Source organism: Astyanax mexicanus, chromosome 4, assembly GCF_023375975.1.
Source record: "Astyanax mexicanus isolate ESR-SI-001 chromosome 4, AstMex3_surface, whole genome shotgun sequence".
In the NCBI taxonomy this organism is placed as follows: domain Eukaryota; kingdom Metazoa; phylum Chordata; class Actinopteri; order Characiformes; family Acestrorhamphidae; genus Astyanax; species Astyanax mexicanus.
In genome coordinates, this window is record NC_064411.1 from 11653774 (window position 1) to 11676838 (window position 23065).

At 37.1% G+C, this 23065-nt stretch overlaps 1 protein-coding gene and 1 long non-coding RNA gene across 3 annotated transcripts in view; one reads left to right on the forward strand and one right to left on the reverse strand.

Moving 5' to 3' along the window:
• The window catches only part of LOC125801307 (zinc finger protein 585A-like), a 188292-nt gene extending 166056 nt beyond the window's left edge, over window positions 1-22236 (reverse strand). The window contains exons 1-2 of one of the 2 annotated variants that reach the window (XM_049477821.1): window positions 22176-22236; window positions 20675-20752 (exon numbers count right to left, since the gene is read on the reverse strand). The gene's annotated coding sequence lies outside the window, so the exon portion shown is untranslated. The remainder of the gene's footprint in view (window positions 1-20674; window positions 20753-22175) is intronic. The other variant, XM_049477820.1, reaches the window with a different exon arrangement.
• Window positions 7325-7999, forward strand: LOC125801599 (uncharacterized). The gene is made up of 3 exons (XR_007438802.1): window positions 7325-7365; window positions 7568-7612; window positions 7831-7999. It is a non-coding gene; the product is annotated as an uncharacterized LOC125801599 (long non-coding RNA).
• Window positions 22237-23065: the final 829 nt, after the last annotated feature.

A 23065-nucleotide genomic window follows, 5' to 3' on the forward strand; every position in this document is an offset into this window, starting at 1 on the left:
TACTGAAATGATTCATAATCAATGACGTGTGATGATTCATAAACAATGACGACTATTAATGATATTACTTTTTGTTCTATGCGATGATAATGTGTACTGTGAACATTTTACCCTCAGTGAGCTTTTCTGAAATGCTGAGTAAGAGTTTTCTCTATCTGGCGCCAGCAGTGTGTGTCTATGTGTGTGTGTGTGTGTGTTAAAGGAATGTACGTCACAGCTGTTGTGTCTACAAGCCCTGGCGCCATCTTCCTCCCCTGCTTGCAGTATTTTGAGGACCAGCCTGAGATGCTCACTAAGGGATTATGTCATATCACATGTCAGAAGAAGTTGACGTGTCACAATGGTGGCACTGTGCCCATAATTGGGAAAGCAAGATAGTAAGGGTGGGGTATAAAGAGAGCTTGGCACTCTTGCAAGGCAGGAGTTCACTCTGTATTCATTACGTGTGGCTTCTCAATAAATCTTGTTACTCATTCTGATCAAGACTCAGAGACTCTGAATATTTCTTTCTTCCTGTCATTATTTTCCACCACAATTTGGCGTCACGGAACAGGATGAGCATGGTCTTGCGGCGGAGGGGGAGAGACTAAGCACCTGCCGAGGACGCTCTCCAGCAAAACAGCTGGGCCCCAGAAGCAAGGGAAAATTCCACAGAATAAGGACGAAGTACCGCGGGGGTAAGTGCGGCCTCTCACCCCTCATTCGCAAATCCAAGCCTCATCAACAAACATTGGTGGTGAGTGACAGGTTAACTAATTTACTCATTAAGGAAATATTAAATGTTTAAATGTAAAATTGTTCTTAAATTAATTTACTCCCCTCCATCCTTCCTTCAGCACTCCGCCCTGGACAGTGTATAGTTACATGACGGTGTACAAGACTAGCCTGGTCGTGAGGCCTTTATTGATGTATGTAAATATATCTTTAAAGTAAAGAGAAGACTAGCCTGGTCGTGAGGCCTCTATTGATAGACGTGTCATTAGAGTAATAGGTCCCGGGACCGTGGGGAGGAGTGCATAAATAATACTAATAGTACAGGGTACTGATTGTGTATTAAGCAGGGATAGAAGAAGGAAGGTGAGACGTGATTATTGGGGCTAAATTACTCTGAGTCATTAAAATCGAATGAGAGAACAAAATGGGATCCCAAGTAACTAAAGAATTGAAACTTAATCCAAAAATTCATGATACAGCTCTTTTCAATCAAATGAGCCAAGACTATATGTGTATGTCTGTGTGTGTTTATGTAGTGTTGTTCAAAAGTTTGGAATCGTTAGCATATAAACACAATATACATATATTAAAGTAGGGCAGAATATTGAGCCATGCTGGTACTCTTCAATGTAACATGTTTCATTATCTCTATGGAGAATGCTGTAGAATTCGGAGGATGGCAGTTTAGTGAATGTGAGACAGCTTCATGTTTGAGTAGTAGTGATGAGTTTTGTACAAATGTCCACATTGTGAAAGTCATCTCTGATTGAAACAGAAAAGAGATGAGGATTCCAGGCTTTTGAGACAGTGTGTGTGTGTGTGTTTCTGCGTGTGTTGAATAAAGCAGTGAGAGAGATAGACAAAACATCTCTTCTCTGCTATCTTCTATCACATTTGGTGTGTGTGTGTGTGTCTGTGCGTGTGTGTAAGTGTGTATGTTTCTAACATTTGTCTAACTCTGATATTCTATAAGCGAATCTAATGATGAATATAATGTGTGTGTGGCTGTGTCAGAATCGCTCCCTATTCCAGAAATAGTGCACTATATAGTGTGTAAACCATTTTTGCAATACTGTTTAAAAACCGCAGCAGTACATTCTGTTCCCTATATAGTTCACTATGAAAAACCTAATGCATCACAAAATTTTGAAATTCCAAAATATACTATAATGCAATGCAGTGCTGTTGTATTAGACGTCCTCAGAGCAGGACAAACATGCTTTATTGTTTGGTTGTTCCATAATTCGTTTAGTAAATAGAAAATGCTACATAGTGAAAGAGTTAATGAGTGAGCCATTCTGAACACAGCTTCTGTCTTCATGTGGTTTAGGCCTTTTCTATTATTATTCTTTTCTTATTGAGACTGACTTCAGCTCAGTCTCAGCTGAATGAGATTTAAAGAATACACATATCTAATTTCTCTAGTGGTTCTCATGTATCTCAGTCTATGCTGATCTTTTGATTCTCTTAATGAGGATGGTAGATTTTAGAAACCAGTAAGAAAAGACCTTACTTTCTTTGGAAAGGTTTAATTTGACAAACTTAATATTGTATCTATTACGAGCTGCAGTGAATTGGGTCTCTCTTTCTGACTCTTAAACAAGGAGACATCAGATGTCTTTAAATAAAACAAAGCTATCTGTTTTGCTTTCCATATGTTTTCTATTTCTCGCAATGAAGAACTTGCTTGCATATTCTTGGCTATATTTTGAGTCCCCATCAGAGCACAACAATATAATGTTAATGTTTATACAGTTTAGAAATATCAAGCATCGTTTGGCTGGAAATAATTTTTGTTTTAGTTATTTCATGAGGCTAAACAATTTTTAACCATGTTAGAATTCCTTTCAGGATTTCTTTTTTATTATTATTTTTTTCTTTTAAAGTTTTTTTTGGAGGGATTTTTTCTCTTTTGACTGATTGTTGCTCAGTGCTGTTTTCTGGGTGTTTGAGAAGGCGGGGGTGGTGCTCATCACAGGAGTTTTGACCCTCAGAGACAGGGTCCTCTGCAACAGTACTGTGAACATCATCTGAACCAGAGCACTTCATGAGGAGAGTCTCAGATGAGAGACTGTGTTTGGTCCAGCTGTCGGTCGATGGCTGGACTGCGTCTTCACCGGACCTGCTGTGATTGAAATGTTACAGCACTGGTCCAGGAAACTGGTTTCAGATCTGGAAGAACTGAGCGATCAGAGACCGCTTCAGACAGCACCTGCTCAACCATCAACACCACCCACCCCCAGCAGCCAATCAGCCCAGTGGATCCACCCCTCAGCCTGAGCCAGCAACAGAGACGTGAGACCAGATTTTTTTATTTTTATGCCTGTTTACTTTTTTTCCATTAAAAGGAGTGATTTTATTTAATTTTTGATGTTTATGCCTCATGTAGAAAATGTTTGGTTAAACTTTAAATCTGGTGGTGACTCAAATTATGACTGTTTTACCTTTCTTTTTAAGGAAAAAAAAAAGGGAGGTTTTAGCTTTTTTTGTTTCTCTTTTAAATAGTGTTTCTCATCAAAAACTTTGATGAATTAAAAATAATATCTAGTTCAGGGAAAAAATCTTTAATTTCATTGTAAACAGTAGCCAAACATGGTTGCTGGGCAGATTAATACATTAGAGGCCTATCACACATTGGCCCTCAATTTTCACTGGAAAGTTTTTTTTTTTTTTTTAGGTTTACATTATGTAATTTATGTTGCCTAATGACTATGATTTGTATAAAACATTTTTAATAACAATCATCTCCATTAAGGCTTATGTAAGGGAAGTTGTTTACTGGTTTTTGACAAAATTAATACATATAAACTCAGATGTAGTTGTAACTAGCTAAAGTAACCAAACATGCTGGCTTAAATAAAAATTAACCATTTAAAATCTTATTAATACATCAATGTAGACTATCAACTACAAAAAGAGCTTTGTTTGCTCCAAAAGTTTTTAAAAAATATATAGGGTAAGATAGAAATCTTTCTCTTATATGTGCATTAATATTAATGCTAAATTAATTCAATATATATAATAATAACTAGCTTGCTAAACCACCAGCTAACAGTCTTGCAACTATGCCAAACAAGTGAAACTTAAATATGTTTTTATTTTTTGCAATTAATTTACAGGTAGCACAGTTCGCAAAAATATATATTGGAACTGAACAAGGAAAATAAATATTAGGCCAATAACTCCGAACAGGACCACTGCACCTCATAGCTTCAAAATCACTGTCATAGGAACTAGTTAGTCTAAACTTAGGTGGACCATCCCTACAACAGCTTGTGGACACAACTCCACACACATTTAAATTCTAACATCAGCCAAATGTTTTTAGACTAACAGATGGAAAATAAGTTTACAAAGGATAGAGGAAATGCACTGACTGCATCATACTCATCACAGATTTGGAGGAACTGAACTCTTACTTAATAACTAAAATAAAAAGGGGGTGTTTTATGCTCCTTGTGTGTTCGCCCTCAAATAACAGCACTAATCAGACTAAATATTCTGAGCAATGCTTTAAGGATTTCTGAGTAAGTGTAAAGTTGAGGATTGTGGGTCTATAGATTGGCATTAAGAATGTTGGGCACATAACAAACTATTTTAAAATAAATACAACTAAGATTAATATGAAGTGCACAAATAAGTTTTAGATGTGCTTCAAAGGAAGAACTGGGTGATCCCTGATGGATATAAACTGATAGAGAGTTACAAATCTTTGGTGCATAAATACAGAATGCAACGCTAAATGTTCTCAACAAATGAGCTGGAATTGTCGATCTGTCAGGAGTCCTGATATATACTTAGCTGCTAAGCCATTAAGAGATTTTTACACTTTTTACACTAAATGAATATTAAAATCCAATCTAAATAATCTTCTCTCTTTTTTTTGTGTGTGAGTTAGAACTGTAGCTGCAGCATTCTGACCAAGATGTAATTTGTAAATTGTAGAGAATAATAATTGTAATCCAGAGAATAATGCATTACAATAGTCTAATCAAAACAAAGGTGTAGATCAGCTTCTCAGCATCTAGTGTAAGAAAATGTCTAATTAATGTATAAAAATATATACATTATTATGGTTGAAGATTAAATTAGACAATGTGAAAGGTTAAAAGAAAATAAGAAGGTATTTGATAAATAAATGTTGAGACTATGTATTCTATAGTGTAGAGCAAAAACAATGACAATGTTGAAAAAAAAACTGATTTGATTTTAACACTTATAACTTTATGTTGTAATTCTGAAAAAAAGAGAAAGTTAATGTAGTAAACATTTTGTTTATGAATCTTCTCAGATCCATGGTGGGCATAACGAGGCAGGGAGAGTCCGGCGTGGGGACTGGTGTGCAATAGGCCCCAGCATGTCCACAGCTGAGATGAAGAAACACTTGTTCTCATACTCTGTATGCGGACACTTGTCATTACTCCCGGGGCTTCTTAGGCGTTATGTAGACTTCTCTGAGTGCCAGAGAAGCTTCACTGCTGTTCTGCTGTTCTGGGACCAGTGCATATGAACTAGGAGATGAGGGAGGGGATCAACCCCAAGAAAGTGGCAATGATGACACTGGGGCTGGCCTGCCTGCTGGCCATCATGGGGACACTATTTCTGACTACAAGGAGCAGCTCCGATGGTCCTGATAAAGGTTATCTTAGACACCCAGGAAAGAACATTTTCTGGCAATATGCCAATTTTACAGCTCGTACATCAGGTGTAAATAATACTTGTTATGCTTGTGCCCTAATACCTCATGCTGCAGCCGATCCATTTGTCTTTGAGTTATATACAGACACATATAACACAGTTAATCAAACCTGGCTTAAAAATGCTGATACAGATGCTAATGTTTTTCTCAAAGGGAATCGAGGGAAGCTAGATGCTGATATTCAGTTTGGGATGACCAGCACCAGACTTTTCCCAATCTGTTTCAGACGATTCGATAGGGAATTAGAAAATGACACAGACTCAGAAGCACCAAATGATTGCATATATTTAGTAGGGGGGGGGGGGAGACTTGTACCAGGCTGCCCGGTAATCAAACCAGTAGTTGGCAAAGAGGCTTAGACCCTAATCAATGCAATAGCACTGTGAATCTAGTAAGAGACTTTGGGGGGGTGACCACTGACAACATGCATAGGCCTATTTGGATACCAGACTGGTATTGGTATTGTGGTCACAGACTGCTGTTTTATCTACCTACACTACAACGAGGCCGATGTGCTCTAGTCCGGTTAAGTGCACACATTGTTCTCTATTCTATGAATCCCCGTCTCCGCACTCGACGTGACACATACACAGATTTATCTGTACCTGACGAACACAAAATGGTCAGCGAGAGTGCACGCTTCGCTGAAATATTATTTCCAATGTGGGGGGTGGGGGTTTTGCGCAGGGACCTCACCAGAGTCCATTACAGACTAGCTACATTTGTAAACCAGACTATTTGGGGATTTGAAGGGGTGCGATCTGAACTTACGGCCCTAAGACTTATGACTACACAAAATCGTATGGCCCTTGACCTCCTCTTAGCAAAAGAAGGTGGGGTTTGTAGCATGATCGGTAAGCACTGTTGTACCTATGTTCCCCCTAATGATGCCCCAGGAGGTAATATCAGTGATGTATTGTACCAGATGCGCACTGTGGCTGCCCAACTGAACAATGAAGAACGAGGAGCTGAGTCATGGTTGTGGGACTGGGGTTCTACTTTAGCTGGTTTACGAACTGTTTTCTTTATGGTTTTACCTATTCTTTTGTTCTTGGTGTTTTTGCTGTGTTGTGGACCACTGTTATGTAATTGCCTTACTGAAGTTTTGTTCCGCCATATGCAGAAGAAAGGCCAGTTCCTGCAAGTTACAGTAGATACAATAGAGTTAGATACTGCATTTGGGCTGGACCGTTTGTTTGATGAAGGTAAAGAAAATTATCTGTAAAAATTATTATTATTGATTCAGAATCAAAGGGGGGAGTGTGATGGAAGGTGTTTATTGAAATGATTCATAATCAATGACGTGTGATGATTCATAAATAATGACGACTATTAATGATATTACTTTTTGTTCCATGCGATGATAATGTGTACTCATTCTGACTTAATATTTTTCCCTCAGTGAGCATATCAGGAAAGCAGTGTCTATGTGTGTGTGTGCAAAGGAATGCACGTCACATTTGTTCTGGCGCCAGGGTCATCTTTCCTTCTGCTTGCAGAGGGCCAGGGGAGAACCAGTCTGATATGCTCACTAAGGGATTATGTCATACCACCTGTCAGAAGAAGTTGACGTGTCACAATGGTGGCACTGTGCCCATAATTGGGAAAGTAAGATAGTAAGGGTTGGGAGGATCTAAGATATAAAAGAGAGCATGGCACTCTTGCAAGGCAGGAGATCACTCTGTATTCATACGCGTGTCTTCTCAATAAATCTTGTTACTCATTCTGATCAAGACTCAGAGACTCTGCAGTTTCTTTCTTCCTGTCATTATTTTCCACCACAGTGTAATTAAATGTTAATGAATGTAACATGAGCTCTATCTAATTTTACATACGATAAACTGCAGTTTGGGAATGATAAGGTAATTTTGCCAAGTATTATTGTAATGGTGTTGTTTTTCTCTTGGGTACAGGACATTACAGAGGATACAAACGAAAACACAGATACAATGGTAAGAAATAGTTTAATATTTGCAATTTGGTTGATAAATATTAAAGGTAAAGATATGTTTAAAATTGTATTAAAATAAAAAAAAAAAATTATCATTATTAATAAATTAATAATAAATTATAATGTCAGCCATGATCTGAATAGAAATGGTGAATGTGTATCAAATAATAGTATATGATTATTATTTTTACATTTTCCTATAGACTGGACCTGGAGAGAAGTCTGAACTGGAACACCTTGGAAACATGGTAACACTAAAATCTTTAAAATTTTTGTATAGAGACATTTAATTGTAATAGCAGAGCTTTTCTTATACTAATATTAAAAACTTATTTGGTGATTTTATTTATTTAAATATAATGATATTATAATGCACACAGAAACAACACAACTGTACAAAGTTTACAAAGTAGTTTAATTGTTTTTTAAATGCAAATGCATAGAATACTTCCATTTTTTTTAACAGGAAAACAAAATCATCCATGACATGCCAAAAGTCCACAAATGGGTGAAAGACCACGCAAAGCTGTTCAATTCTGCTGTTATTGCACCACAGTTTCTTACAATGGAAAAGGAAGAAGCTGAATCTGCACTGGAGCAGTTGAATTCCCTCAGCATTGAGACAGATCCTGACAAAAAAGGGGAAATTATATATCCTTTCACATTTATTTGCAATGATGCACAGGATATGAAAACTCTCCTGTCAGAAATTGTGGACAAGAGAAATCTGCGAGTTTTTTGCATGTCACAGTCAAGTTGAAGCAAGAGTGTTTTTTTTTTTCTTATTTACCCTTTGATGCGCAACATATGCACACCCACTCTAATGCACAACATGGGTCAAAAATGACCCATTGTTTTCTATGGAACTTAATGTATGGATTAGTGTTATTTTTCTATGATATATCTTAGCAATAAATTATTTCAATCATTCAGTATCCAATGTACAGGGGTTGGACAATGAAGCTGAAACACCTGGTTGTAGAGCACAATAATTGATTGGGGTGACGGACAGTTCTGGTGGAAACAGGAGAGTTGAGGTGCACATTGAATTCTGCGTGATTTGATTTGGTTAGCACCCGAACATCCCTTTCAGACAGCTTCCTCTTACAGTATCCACAGTTAATCCTGTTGGATGTGGTTGGTGCTTCTTGGTGTTATGCTGACATTACCCAAATTGGGACAAAACCCAATTTAACAATTTGTCCTCTTTAGAACTCTGGTATGTCACACATAATGTTGTGTGCATTGCAATATTTAGAGTAAAACTGTGCTCTTACTCTGATAATTGAACCTTCACACTCTGCTCTTACTGGTGCAATTAATGAAGATTGACCACCAGGCTGCTCCAATTTAGTCATGAAACCTCCAACACTAAAATGACAGGTGTTTCAGTTTCATTGTCCAACCCCTGTATTTCTCAATTAACTTGTTTATAATCATAGTGCATCCTTATTTTATATATTTTTTTCCTTTTTTGAACAAAATACCTATTTTTTATCACTACTGCAATAATGCACAACATGGGTCAATAAGGACCCACATTCATTTTCTGTTATGAGTCATGTCTGGCTGAGGTTTTCTTTAGCACTAATTTTAAAAACATTACTTTATGAAGACGCTTTTCTGTTTTAACATCAGTTTTACACACAGAGGTCAGACACAATCCAAATTTTCTATTTCACAGCTCAGCACTGCTCAGCACAGCTCTTGTCTCACAACTCAGTGCTGCTTTTAATTATTTTAACATAACTTTAGAAAATTTCTGATGACATTTAATACTTATTTAGTATTTGCAGCATGTTTCTTATTGTGTCACACACACACACACACACACACACACACACACACACACACACACACACACACACACACACACACAGGGTAGTTTACAGGGTGGTTAAGTGGGTAGATCCAAATGCAGACACCATAGGCAGGGTTTAATTGAAGCATTGTAAATATAATGTTAACAGCAATTATTATTACCTAGCTGTTGAGTACTCTGTATTAGTTAGCTAAATCTACTGCATAACTTTTAGTTATAAGTACTGTACTTAGATAATTACATTGGTGCTTTTATTTAGAAAAGTAGATAACTTAAAAAATCTAAATTGTGATACAGGGTATTCCTTTTTCTTTCAAAGCATTTTATTTATTATTATTATTATTATTATTATTATTATTATTATTATTATTGTTATAGTCATGGCCGAAAGTGTTGGCAGCCCTGAATTCTTTCCAGCAAAAAGAATTCCATAGAAAAAGAAAGTTCCATAGAAAACGAATGTGGGTCATTTTTGACCCATTTGTGCATTAGAGGAGTAGTGATACCAAAAAACGTTTTATTCAAAACGTAAAAAAAAAAAAAAAAAGGGTGTACTATGATTTAAAACAAGTTAATTGAGGAATCCTGTGGATATTGAATGACTGAATTAATTTATTGCTAATATATATCATAGAAACACTCAGCCATATATGACTTACCATAGAAAATGAATGCGGGTAATTTTTGACTCATGTTGCACATAAGAAGGGTAGTGATACAAAACAGGTTTTTTTTTCAAAAGGTTAAATATATATATATGTGTTTGCAATAAGAATAACATTTTTGACCAAAATTTTATGAATTTTGGACCCATTTAATTAATGTATTTTTAATATTTTAATTTTGTTTAGTACTTAAAAAGATTTGTACACTAAACCGTCAAACATTACAGTTCAGTTAATTTTTATACAAGTTTACATTTATTTTACCCAAGACTAATGACTGTCTGTGTAAGTCACTTCCTTGTTATCCTGCTGGTGTAATGTATATTTTTTGTTATCTTTATCCATCTAACCTTTAATGCTTCAAGAGATGGACCCCTCTCTTAGACCACTAGCAGGCAAAAGTGGTATATTGAATATTCTTTTCATTTTAATACTACTCCTCTTTTTCAACAAGGAAAAAGGGTTACACTGCTCAATACAACAATCCTGTTTCTCTTTTTCAGCCATTGATGCCCACTGGAGTGTCAGATACTTTAAACCTACCCTTTAATGTTTGTCAACAAGCTCCATGCACTCAAGCATCTGTCCCTCAACATCACTATTTACTTCATGAAACATCTAATGACCTTGTGAAAACCCTTGCAGAGGCAATCACAGCAACAGGATTCCTATTTCAGAACCCTGTGTTTTTTCAGGAGACCCTCTTAGATATAATGACTGGAAGCTGTCTTTTCAGACATTAATTGAATGTAAGAACCTACCAACGTGGCCACACGCCTCACAAATGTCGCAGACTTATGGAAAGACCAGTTGAAGAGAGGGTGAAGTTTGTGCAGTTAGAGAAGTTGTGCTTCTGCTGCCTTAACAGTGGTCATAACTCCAAAAACTGCACTTCTAGAAGTGTATGTGACAAATGTGAAAGGCTTCACCCAACATGCCTACATCAAGATAGAGAAAAATGCGATCAAGTATTCCAGTATATGTGTCACCTCTAGCAGAACCAGAGAAAGAGATTTTAGTGTATGCTTTGCTTGACACTCAGAGCGACACTACTTTCATCTTGGAGGACATAACAAAATCACTGAATGCAAAAAAGAACCTGTTAGGCTCAAGATTTCCACAATAACATCCAAAATCATGATTGTGACCAGCCACAAGCTGAATGGACTTCAAGTAAGAGGCATCAGGTCTGACATGAAAATCAACCTTCCTACAACCTATACCAGAAGCTACATACCCACAAATAGATCTCACATTCCCTCCTGTGAAATTGCAAAGAACTGGCCCCACTTGGAACACATTGTAGATAAAATGTCTCCTAAACTTGACTGCGAGGTAGGATTGTTAACTGGCTATAATTGTCCTCTGGCATTACTTCCCAGAGAAGTTCTTAGTGGTGAAGAAAGTCAACCATTTGCACAAAAATCTGTGTTGGGTTGGATCATCATTGGCTGCAACACTTCTGATAATTACTATGAAGACAAAATCAGAGTTAGTCATCGAATCATCATGTGGCAGATCCTACCAGCTGTTGGCCATCTTGCAAAGGTATATCTGAAGTCTACTTTGTGTGTAGAAACAAAGTCAAGGAAATAGTCATGCCAGCATACATAATGAAGGTCTTTGAGTCAGATTTTATAGAAAAGGATAGTGAAGAAGTCACAATGTCACAGGATGATCAATGTTTTTTGGCAAAGTTAAGGAAAGGCATCAAACAAAAAGCGGATGGTCACTTTGAAATGCCATTGCCTTTTAAAGAAGAGAGACCGAGTTTGCCAAATAACAGAGCTTGTGCAGAACATCGATTCAAATGTCTGGAGAAACGGCTAAAAAAGGATGAAAAGTACTGTGAGGATTACATGGCCTTCATGAAATAGAAGATTTCAGAATACATCTCTTAATGAGCATCTACTGACTGGCTCTGACCTCACAAATACTCTGGTAGAAGTCTTGTGTCGTATTCGGAAAGGACAAGTAGCCATCATGTATGATGTGGAACGTATGTTCCATCAATTCCATGATGCTCCAAAGGATCAAGACTATCTTGGGTTCCTGTGGTGGGAAAACAATAACATGGAAACATCACCATCAGTGTTTCGCATAAAGGTTCACCTGTTCTGATCTCTATCCTGGATCTGCAAACTTCGGGCATAAACATCTTGCTGCACAAGGCGAAGAAAGTTTGCTGAATCTACGGTGACGTTTATAAAACGTAATTTTGATGATGGTTTGGCAAACGCAGTATTCTACGCTATGAGCTGCATCATATGCTAGCGTGTTGGGGTACGGAGAAAGTTCATACCACAAGTCTTTGAAACAAAAGAAAGATGTGAATGTGAACCAGTCTACAAGGTTCTATAAGTTAAATCCGTTTACTGATGACAATGATTATAAGGGTCATAGGAAGACTGAACCAATCAGCACTTCATCCTCATGTCAAACATCCCGCCATTCTTCCAAAAGGGCATCATGTGTCACACCTACTCATAAAGCTTTTCCTCGAAAAGGTGCATCATCAAAGACGAGCCATGACCATAAACGAAATCCGCTCCAATGGATTTTGGATTCTGGGTTGTAGTAGTGAGGTGTCCGAGACGCTGTCCGAGGAGGTAATCTGCTCTGGCCCCATCCCAATGAGGCGTGGTGATGAAGCTTACAGCAGGCTTTCTTCACTGAACCGCTGGATGTCCAAGTGGTGTGCAGAAAATAATGTGAGCTTTATAGATAACTGGCTACAGTTTGAAGGCAAGCCTGGTCTTTTAGGTAGGGATGGTGTCCACCCCAGGCGGGAGGGTGCTGCCTTACTTTCATGCAGCATAGCAAATAATCTTTTACCTAGTTGGCAGAGTAGTGTTAGAAGCTGCTGACAATCCAGAGCCGGGACCAGGCCGCAAACAGAGAGGCTTAACCAACAGTCTGTGAGCTGCAAAGAGACGTTAACAAGATACCCGTGTATTCAGACTGTGTCTGTCCCCCGAGTCAAACAAAAACGTTGAAAAACTCAGTTAATCTAAATAACTTAACCTATATTAAAAAATCTTCTCCAGACTGTAGCACTAACACTTCAAATCTAAAGATTGGTTTACTTAATATCAGATCTCTAAATTCAAAAGCAGTTATAGTGAATGAAATGATCACTGATCAGAACTTCGATGTTCTGTGCCTGACAGAAACCTGGATTGATGAATATGAATATGAATAATTAAATGAAGCCACCCCTGCAGGCTATAATTATATACACAATCCGAGATTGTCCGGTAGAGGAGGTAAAAGAGGTAGATGAACTGAATATTCGTTCTCAAACCTCTGCAATTTCAGATCATTACCTTATTTCACTTAAATTACATATTAGTCATAATATACATACATCCACGAGCTACATTGATTTCTAAAATTTTTGAAAAAGCTGTGGCCCAACAACTTTGCTCTTACCTGTAAAGTAACCTGACCTTATCATGGTTTAAATCATACTTAACCGATCGTTATCAGTTTGTGAGGATAAATGATATGTCTTCCAGTTATATTCTGATCTGCCAGAGTCAATAGTTTGCCACACTCTGATAATATTTTATATTCTCTGTTTTATATAAATCCAGTTAAAACTAATTCCATCTCTCTGCTTTCTTCCGAGTTACTGACTGCCCACCTGTCTGACCCGATACCGATGGATGTTGGACCCTCAGGCTCTCATGTCCCCTGTTCCCCAGACAGATTGAAGTTTCTGAAGTCATCTCTTCTCCATCACCCACTACAGATCAGCTGCTCATTATCCATCTTACTCTCCACTACAGATTACATCCAAGATTCCATGAACTCTAACTGCTTCCATTAGTGGCGCTGCTATACTCCTGAATATATAAAACCTGTATGGATGTATACAATACGTTTTTTTTTATTAGTTTAAAAGCTGTTTGACCAGTGGTAGGATCCCCCCTTATATGTGAGTCTTGGTCCTCCCGAGGTTTCTTCCTCCTCCTGCAGCTCTGAGGAAGTTTTTCCTTGCCTCCGTGCTCACTGGGGGTTCTGTATTGTGTATTTTCTATGTTTAATATTTTGCCTAATTCTTTGTCCTGTAATCATGTTTCTGTAAAGCTGCTTTGTGCCAACACCAGCTGGAAAAAGCGCTATACAAATAAATTTGATTTGATTTTATATGAAACTGATGTACTCTATGTTATGCACTCTTTTACTTTTAGTTCTACGGTATTGACGTTGGTGTTGTACTCTTTCTGCATTAAACATCTTTGAGAAAGGAACCTCAGCCTTTGCGTTGTGACTAAGGCCGGCATAATTGGAGGCAGCATCAGCAAGAGGGATGCTGGACGACTGGACAGGCTGGTGAGGAAAGCTGGTTCTGTGCTGGGATTAGAGCTGGAGTCCTTAACACCACTGGCAGAGAGGAGAGCCCTCAGTAAGCTGCTGAACATCATGGACAATGTTCACCACCCTCTGTACAGCACCATCACCAGGCAGAGGAGCTCATTCAGCGGCAGACTGCTGTCCCAGTCCTGCTCCACAGACAGACTCCAAAAGTCTTTTGTTCCTCAGGCCATAAGACTGTTCAACTCCTCTCAGCACAGCAAACTAAAGACTCTGTGAAACTTTTTCATTCCGGCCACTCTGGCCACACCATGGACACACCCCCAGCTATGGACACACTCTCAGACTTGCTGATGCCTAGAACACTTTTTATAGTTCTACCATATTTTGCACTAGTAGTTCATTCACTAGTTAATTCATCTACTGTTTACGTATCTTTTGCACTGTTTACGTATCTTTTGCACTGCTTAATTTAATTTAAATTATTAAATAACTGTGTATTTGCACTTTCTGTTTGGCTGACATCAGTTATCCTCACATTATGCACATCAACTGGTGTTCACTGTCTATTGTGTTCAACTGCACTACCTCCATTCTCCATCTCCATTACACACACACACACACACACGAAGACTGTACATTTACACTGTATATTCTATTTCTTATTTGATTGTATTTATATGTATCTTTATATTTTATATTTTATCTTTTTTAACTTTGTGTATTGTGTAACCTGCTGCTGGATGCCAAGAATTTCCCCCCGGGGATCAATAAAGTATCTATCTATCTATCTATCTATCTATCTATCTATCTATCTATCTATCTATCTATCTATCTATCTATCTATAATATATCTGTGTGTAAAAAATATTATTTTAAATAAATTACCTTTTTATAACTGTACATGCTTTGCAGAGTATTTTGTGCTGTGTAGATTGTTTCACAGTTATGTGTCTGAATGAAATATTTCAGTGATAAACTAATAATGCAGTTTATACTCCATTTTGAAGTTATCAAAACTTTATACGTCATACATTGATTCAATAAAGTGTAATTAAAACGGATTTTTTATATTCAGATGGTCATACAATACTAGCAGTTTTGTAATAGGCATGAATTTAAATAAGGCACACACTTGCATGACATATTGTTATAAAGAGGTGGGAAATAAGCATACATTTCAACAGACTGATAATGTGGAGTAAGAGCAACTAGAAATATGTAGAACGGGAAATGTGTTTTACTTCAAAGTTGTATTAAATGCCTAGTTCCGAGAGTCATAATAAAAAATGGTACAGTAACATACATTGTTCTTTAGGCAATTCACAGTATACTAGTTCTATTTTCATAATTTGGTGACGAATTCAACAAACTATTTGTTAATCTGGAGTTGAAATATGCAGAACAGGTCATTTATTCTCCTTTTATCTTCTCAAATGCCAAGTTCAGAGGGTCATAATAAAAATATTTTTTAGCTCTTTAGGCTAATCACAGTCTAATAGGTATATTTTCATAATGTGTCTGATTCAACAGACTATTTGAGAATCTGGATTTAGGGCATCTGGAAATATGCAGAACAGGCAATTTATTCTTCTTTAATCTTCTCAAATGCCAAGTTCAGAGGCTCATAATAAAAAAAAAACTGTACAGTAAATGTTAAGTTCTTTAGGCTATTCACAGTATACTAGTTATATTTTCATAATGTGGTGTCAAATTCAACAGACTATTGATAATCTGGAGTTCGGGCAACTGGAAATACCCAGAACAGGCAATGTATTCTCAGTGTAATATGCCCTAAATGCCAAACTCGTTTTGCTCGGCTCAACCCTGCTCTCTACTGGCGAATAATTGGTACTTCGACTTTTTAAGGTGGACCGGAAAATCCGAATAAGACACTGGCGAATAAGACGCCAAATTCAGCCTCGTCTGTTGTGTTAATCCTCCAGCCTGATGCTTCATTTACACTATCTAGCACTGAGTCTTGTGAAGCAGTTTTGTGTTAAATCCACCCTGTTCACTCTGTAACACAAGCACCCGTCCACCTGACCCTCTATTTCTGTATACATATATTACTGTGAAAAATCTGATTCAACATGCCATCATATTAATAAGGCACTCTGTGTATTGAACATTGGAGTAAAATAAATGATATTGGGCAGATACAGTCTGCTTCTGATAGATACAATAAACGAACCAATGATAAATATTTTCAACAGGACAATTTTAAAATCGTATTGTAATTGTTAAGAAGAGCTAGCTGGTATTAAACCATGTAGAAGCCACTGTGGTGCATCTGATTAAAATGCTGGAGATGATGTACTCTGAAAACAGTATTTACTGCAGCAGAGGAGTTGTGGTATATACAGAATAGATGAATGCAATCCGACTGTGTGAGTGTGTGATTCTGAAACAACAGATATAAAAGGGATACTTACTACTTGAAACACATTACTGACTACAATTTACAACACTAACACCTAAACAAAGATACACACTTCTATGAGGTGTTATCTGGTAATAATAATAGGCAGATCAGAAACAGCTAGAAGCTATACAGAGATATACAAAGAGCTGATCAGTTAGCATAGCATGTAACTCCTTGAAAGTACACCTACAACTTGGAAAGTAATAGTTATCTACACTTTATGAATAAACAGCAGTGTAGGTACTTACAGGTATCTGAATGCACACAAGAATTAAATGTCCTCGGTAATCCCACAAAACTTTACTAAGCTGCACACCGTCCACTATCTCCACTGTTCCTCTACAGAAGTCCTCTCTATCTGTGGTATGCAAGCCCCCAACTGAGGCCCCTCAGTCTCAGCATCGCTCTGATTGGCTAAACAAGCAGAAGCATGAGGGTTGCAGGCACTGTGGGTGGGACTCAGTGGAGGAGCTATTTAGCTCCTGAAGTCTTTGGGCCAAATCTTGGCTCAGTAATTGTAAAATATAAATAAATATAAATAATCTCAGGTGTGTTTGTGCTTCTAATAATGATATAAAACATTATGTTCTAAAGAACAGATTCTTCTATTAAATCTCTGCAGGCCCTATTTACCATAATAAGAACAGAAACATTCACCAAGACTCACTGATTTGTACACTGTAGAGAAAAGAATATATGAATTATAAGAAACAGTGAAGGTGTGAGTAATGTTTTAAAAAAAACAACTAAATTTAAGTTTAAGACCTGTGTAAATAAACGTTAAATCTGTTAGCTAGTAAACGCTAACAATTAAATAAACTGAGGTAAAATTTGAGGATAATTTACTCTTACTGAGGCAAATTAGCTTAAAACAGATAGTAATTTGTAGAATTGTTAGAATGGTGGCAATTAGTTCCTCCAAACCGTTTAAAAACCTTTCTAGGTCACAGAAAACAGAAAATAAATGCTCTTTCTCCTCAGAAACTTTGGGTACATTCAGTAGCTTGCTTAGCCAACACTAGGAAGCTAGCTAATTCAGCTTTTTCCTAACTTACCAAAAATCAGCCTTTAATTATACTAATTAAATCTGAATTAGTTTAATCTCATACATTTACCCATAAATTATTCGTGCTTTTCTCAGTTTATTAAACAGTATAAGAGAAAGAGAGCTAATTCACTGCTAACTCTGTTAGCTGCTAACAGGCTAATGTTGACAGGAATCTGACAGGAGAGAATCTACTGCTGAATCAAAGCCTCATAAAGAGCAGGGGCCTCATTTATAAAGAGTGCGTACGCATAAAAAGAGGGCAGAAATGTGCGTGAGCAACATCTCACGCAAGAATTGTGATTTATAAAGAAATACTTGGTGTGAAAACGAGCGTACATTTAAGCAAGGTTTAAGGCATGCGTATGCCTTCAAAAGTGTGCGGAGAGAGCGGGAATTAGTGGCATCATGTGGTAAAGTAGGGAATTGTTAGTAAATGCGCAAGCTTTTCTTCCTTCCGCATATTAGTTACCACATAAATCAAAATGAACAAAGGAAGATTAAGCATTACTTTACGTTATTTTTTACTTTATTACATATTTTTTTCTGCATGTATAGTTAAAATTATTTCTGTATCTTATTCTGTATTATATGTATATGTAGTGTTAATTTTCCACTAACTTGTATATTTCACTTTGTAGTTTATATCAGTTTTATTTGTATTATCTGTTTTATCTCACAGTTGTAAAATCTAAAGGTGCTATATATATATATACATATATATATATATATATATATATATATATGTATATATATATATTAGCCGGGGCTACATGAGGAATATGCGAGAGTGGCGTATCCCATACTGAGATACCGAATGAATGCTTGAAAGAGAATACAAATTACATTTAAGAAAAAAAATATGCAAGAAATAAAAAATAAATAAATACCGGCCGTAAAACACTGTTAAACTGCTTTGTTTGTACATTTAGCTAGGCTAACTACCAATAATAATGGTCAGTAAAACAGCAAACACTGTTGTTTGGACATTTAGTTAGGCTAGCTACCAATAATAAAAGTCAGTAAAACGGCAAATGCTACATTTATACATTTAGCTAGGCTAGCTACCAATAATAAAAGTCAGTAAATCAGCAAACTGCATATTTGAACATTTAGCTAGCTAGCAAACAATAATAATAGTCATTAAAACAGCAAATGCTACATTTGTACATTTAGCTAGGCTAGCTAACAATAACAATAGACAGTAAAGCAGGAAATGCTTTGTTTATACATTTGGTCAGTAAAATAGCAAATCCTGTATCGTGGCACGAGATCTCACGAGATTAAGACGTGACGATATTTCTCGTTAAGCTTAAACCTCTCACAGTTTAGTGTGGACTTTTTAAGATACAACACTGGCAACTGGCAACACAGTAGCAGCGAGTTTGGTGGTTGAGCAGTGAGCAGAAGAGGAAAATTCGGGGAATTTGCATAGAACAGAGGTCACGGGCGGACCGTGGTCCGGGTCCGGACCCAAACCTATTGAGAAGGATTTAATTGTATACACGCTTTGCGGCGCAGTTAATCACAGACCAATCACGTGTGAGGTAATATCACCAACCACTCTCTTCAGTCAATCAGATCTGTGCAGACGTGGAAAAAATAAATAAATAAACACACCGCTCCTCACGCGGGATCGAACCCGTGTTGTCAGGGTCGCGGTCCCGCTGCTCTGGCTGTTGAATTGGGACATGGCCGTGAAAAAACGCCTTTATAAGGAGATAGTGAGCCTGGGCGAGAATGGGCGGAAAAACGAGAACGGACGAAAACTAAAGTCACGCCGAGTGCGACAGAGAGACAGGCGAGGAATTTTGTATAACTGGATCATTCTGAATTCGAATTAAATACTCCTGGCATAGAAGATGCTTCTGCTACTATTAAGTTGTTTGTCTGGCTGCATTTTGGCTCCAGTGGAAACAATAAACGGTAACAGAGTGACCAACAAGACTGTACTGTGCTTAAAACATGTTCCGTCTCTGTTTGCACTTCAAGCAGAGTCTTAATATGACTGGTTATGCATAGTTACATTACAAGAGATTTAGGAGAAAAAAAACACAAACCATAGTCTTAATATAACTGGATATGACAATCTCAGGGCTATAGGTTTCATGTCAAACATGTGTTGAGAAAACACAATGAGACTGGAGATCTGCAATATAAAAGCTGTTTATTAAAACACACATGGGTAAATATAGAGGTGAAGTAATACAAAGATAATAGTTTGTACTGGATAAAAACAATTAAGAAACTACATTATTTGGATATTCTTAGTAACTTTGGAGATTAAAAAAAACATAAGCAACATTTAATATTCAATAAGGAAAAGATAAGAGAGTATAAAACTTGAGTAATACAACACAACCAAATATCCCTCTATATCCCTCTATAGTAACAGATTTTTAATTGGACTGAACCATAGACAAACAAGAACACCAGCAGAGGGAGTGAATGAGCCTGTAACATTACTGCGCAACAGTAACTAACCTAAAAACTGAGCTCTGTCTCACAAAGAATGTCCTGGAATATTCAAACATACAAGACATACAAACATAACATGGAATTCTATACACATCATCCCTGGATAAGAATAGTTTTGCTGAACCTGTAAAATCCATTGTTAAATACAGTTCATATTTGTTTCTGGTGGAATTTATGATTTGCGCTTTTAATTGCCATGGGACAAATTTGGGACATTTTTCTCTCCTGTGTGAATGCGCTGGTGTTTTTTGAGATGACTGTGATGATTAAAACTCTTCCCACAGTCGAAACAGTAATACGTTTTCTCTCCTGTGTGAATGCGCTGGTGACTTTTGAGATTACTCTGTTGATTAAAACTCTTCCTACAGTCTGAGCAGTGATATGGTTTCTCTCCTGTGTGAATGCGCTGGTGTTTTTTGAGATTACTCTGTTTAGTAAAACTCTTGGCAGAGTGCTGCTGTTTCTCCATGTCAGGACTTGGCTTCATTTGTCTTTTAAATGTAGCAAACAATTTCTGCGTGTTCTGGAGATTCTTCAGGAAGGCTTCTGCTTCACCTCTTTCAGCAGTTTAACTTTGCTCTTAGTTAAATATCCTGGTTGTTGGTGATGAATTTCAGGAAAATATTTTAATTTCTGGAAAACACAAAGAAAAATGCCATTGAATATTAAAATAAAAGCAGGTCAATTAACTAAAGAGATTCTAAGTCATTCTAAGTGAGTGATGTTACCCTTTAATCTGAAGCTTTGAAAAAACGACACACATTGGTTCAAATCACATTGCCGATGCTTGATTTGTTCTTCATCACGACAGATGATGTCCAAAGCTTTTTCCTTTAAACCAATTTATAAAAGTTTCCACACATTAACCAAATACATTAATCCAAATCAATGCTTCACAAACCTGATTTTTTTTTTTAACAACTCCTGATAACAGTTCATTATTTTCCACCACACTGGCTTCAGGCTAACAGTGATATGCGCACCCTGAGTTCAAGATGTGTTTTTTGGAAATGTTGATCCGATGCAGTTGTCTTGTTGGTGCAGGGAATTGTAGTTCAAAATAAAATCACAGCAAAATAATGACCTTTTTACTGTTACAACACATCAACCAACCTCCAACAGGAGTGTAAAACATAAGAGTCTCTTTTGTTTACTAAAGGTTAACACAATTATAACAATTTGTAAGAATTCATATTATTTTATGTAGTCCTTTTTCAATTATTTTTGTAGTCTTTTTAACCTCTTACACAAATGTTTAATTGTGTATTTTTGTCAAGTTGCTCAAAGTGTGATTCTTCTTCTTATTTTTATTACCAAATTCATGTTTTTGTAATTATTATTATTATTATTATCATCATTATTAAAGTATCAGCAAAAGAGCAGCTGGAGACTGTATTCCACAGTAATGGTTTAACTGGGATTTCTTAAAAACAGCGGGGCTAAAGATGTTGTAATTTGCTAATATTTGTGTTTGTTATTACAGTGAAATAGCAAGTTTTCTGTTAAATCAGTAAGCTAATAAATGGTACTTGTGAAATTCCTCTTCTTGCCTGAACTTTTCCTCACTATAATCACTAAATCTTTCATTCTTACATTTAATATTTTACAAGTGGACTTTTATCTTGACGGAAGAGTCACATGACTTACCAGCAACTGTTGTGGTGGAACCGGATTAAGTAAAGGAAAATTAACTAAACTAAACTAAACTAAATTAGTGTAACTAAGAAATGTGTAGAGACTGATCACACAAACTTAAAAAGGAATTTCCACAGAACTGATTAATCTCAGGTGTGTGTTAGTGATGTGGGGGAGGGGGGGCAGGAGTGTGAGCTTCCGTTATCCTGTGTATGATCTGTAAAGCCCCCCCCCCATCCCCAGCTCCGCGACCCCCTACTGCAGACTGCTGAGCAGAGCTAGGAGAAGATCCAGTGCTGGTGGTGTAAATGCTGCACATGCTGAAGGTGGTGTGGGTGGTGTTGATGTGGGTGTAGGAGTGAATGTAGAACAGCGTGTTGAAAAAAGAGAGAGAGAGAGAGAGAGAGAGAGATTCTCATACCTTCTGTAGTTCAGCTGATCCCTCTCTTCCTCCTCTCCAGCTACAGACCCCGGAAGCTCAGCGTCATCCGGGTTATGTAGAGCCCCGCCCCCTCCCCCGCTATATCACATTATACCCCATCACCGCTAGAGGGAGCCCGCGAGGGAGTCCTCAATGCATGGAGCTGAATGGAGCTAAACAGCTAAAACTCTCATTTAAAACACTGTATAACTACTTCTCTGGGGTTTTCCTTTAATTTTACAAAGTAGAACAAAGTATTTCACTAAAATAGGACAGAAAACGTACCTCTATATTTCCATTTTCTAAAACTAATGTTTTGTATTAAGTAGATTTACTAGCATTACTGCTACTGATGCTGGAGTTACATACAGAGCTAATTTAAATGGATTAAAACTGCAGTTTATAAGCTTTAATAATTATCTCTGCGGTGATGCAACTTGTCTCATTTCTTTTATTGTTGAGATTGTGTAAATATGAATGAGGGTTTGTTTAAATGTTTTCTTCTTGTTGGTACTTACATAGATGAAAATAGTAATCTACTAAAATAAATAGGAAAACATATTTAAATATAACTGGAACTTACTTGGGTTGTGGGGGCTGCTGCTAAATGGTTGTTAGAATTGGGTTAACTGAACTTACATTAAACTCTCAAATTAAAGCAGCAATTGCAGTTCTGGACAGTATGCAGATCTCATTAGTCTTGATAATGAAAAGGTAGGACATTTTTCATGTTCTTTCTGTTTACAACTCACTCTGAGGAATTCTGAGCACTTCAGAGCACTGACTGGTGTGTCACGGGACCGTGTAGGGTACTACAATCAAAAGTGTTGCATTACTGAATACTACATACTGGGCGGTGTGTAGTATGCAGTACATACTAGTGCAGTATG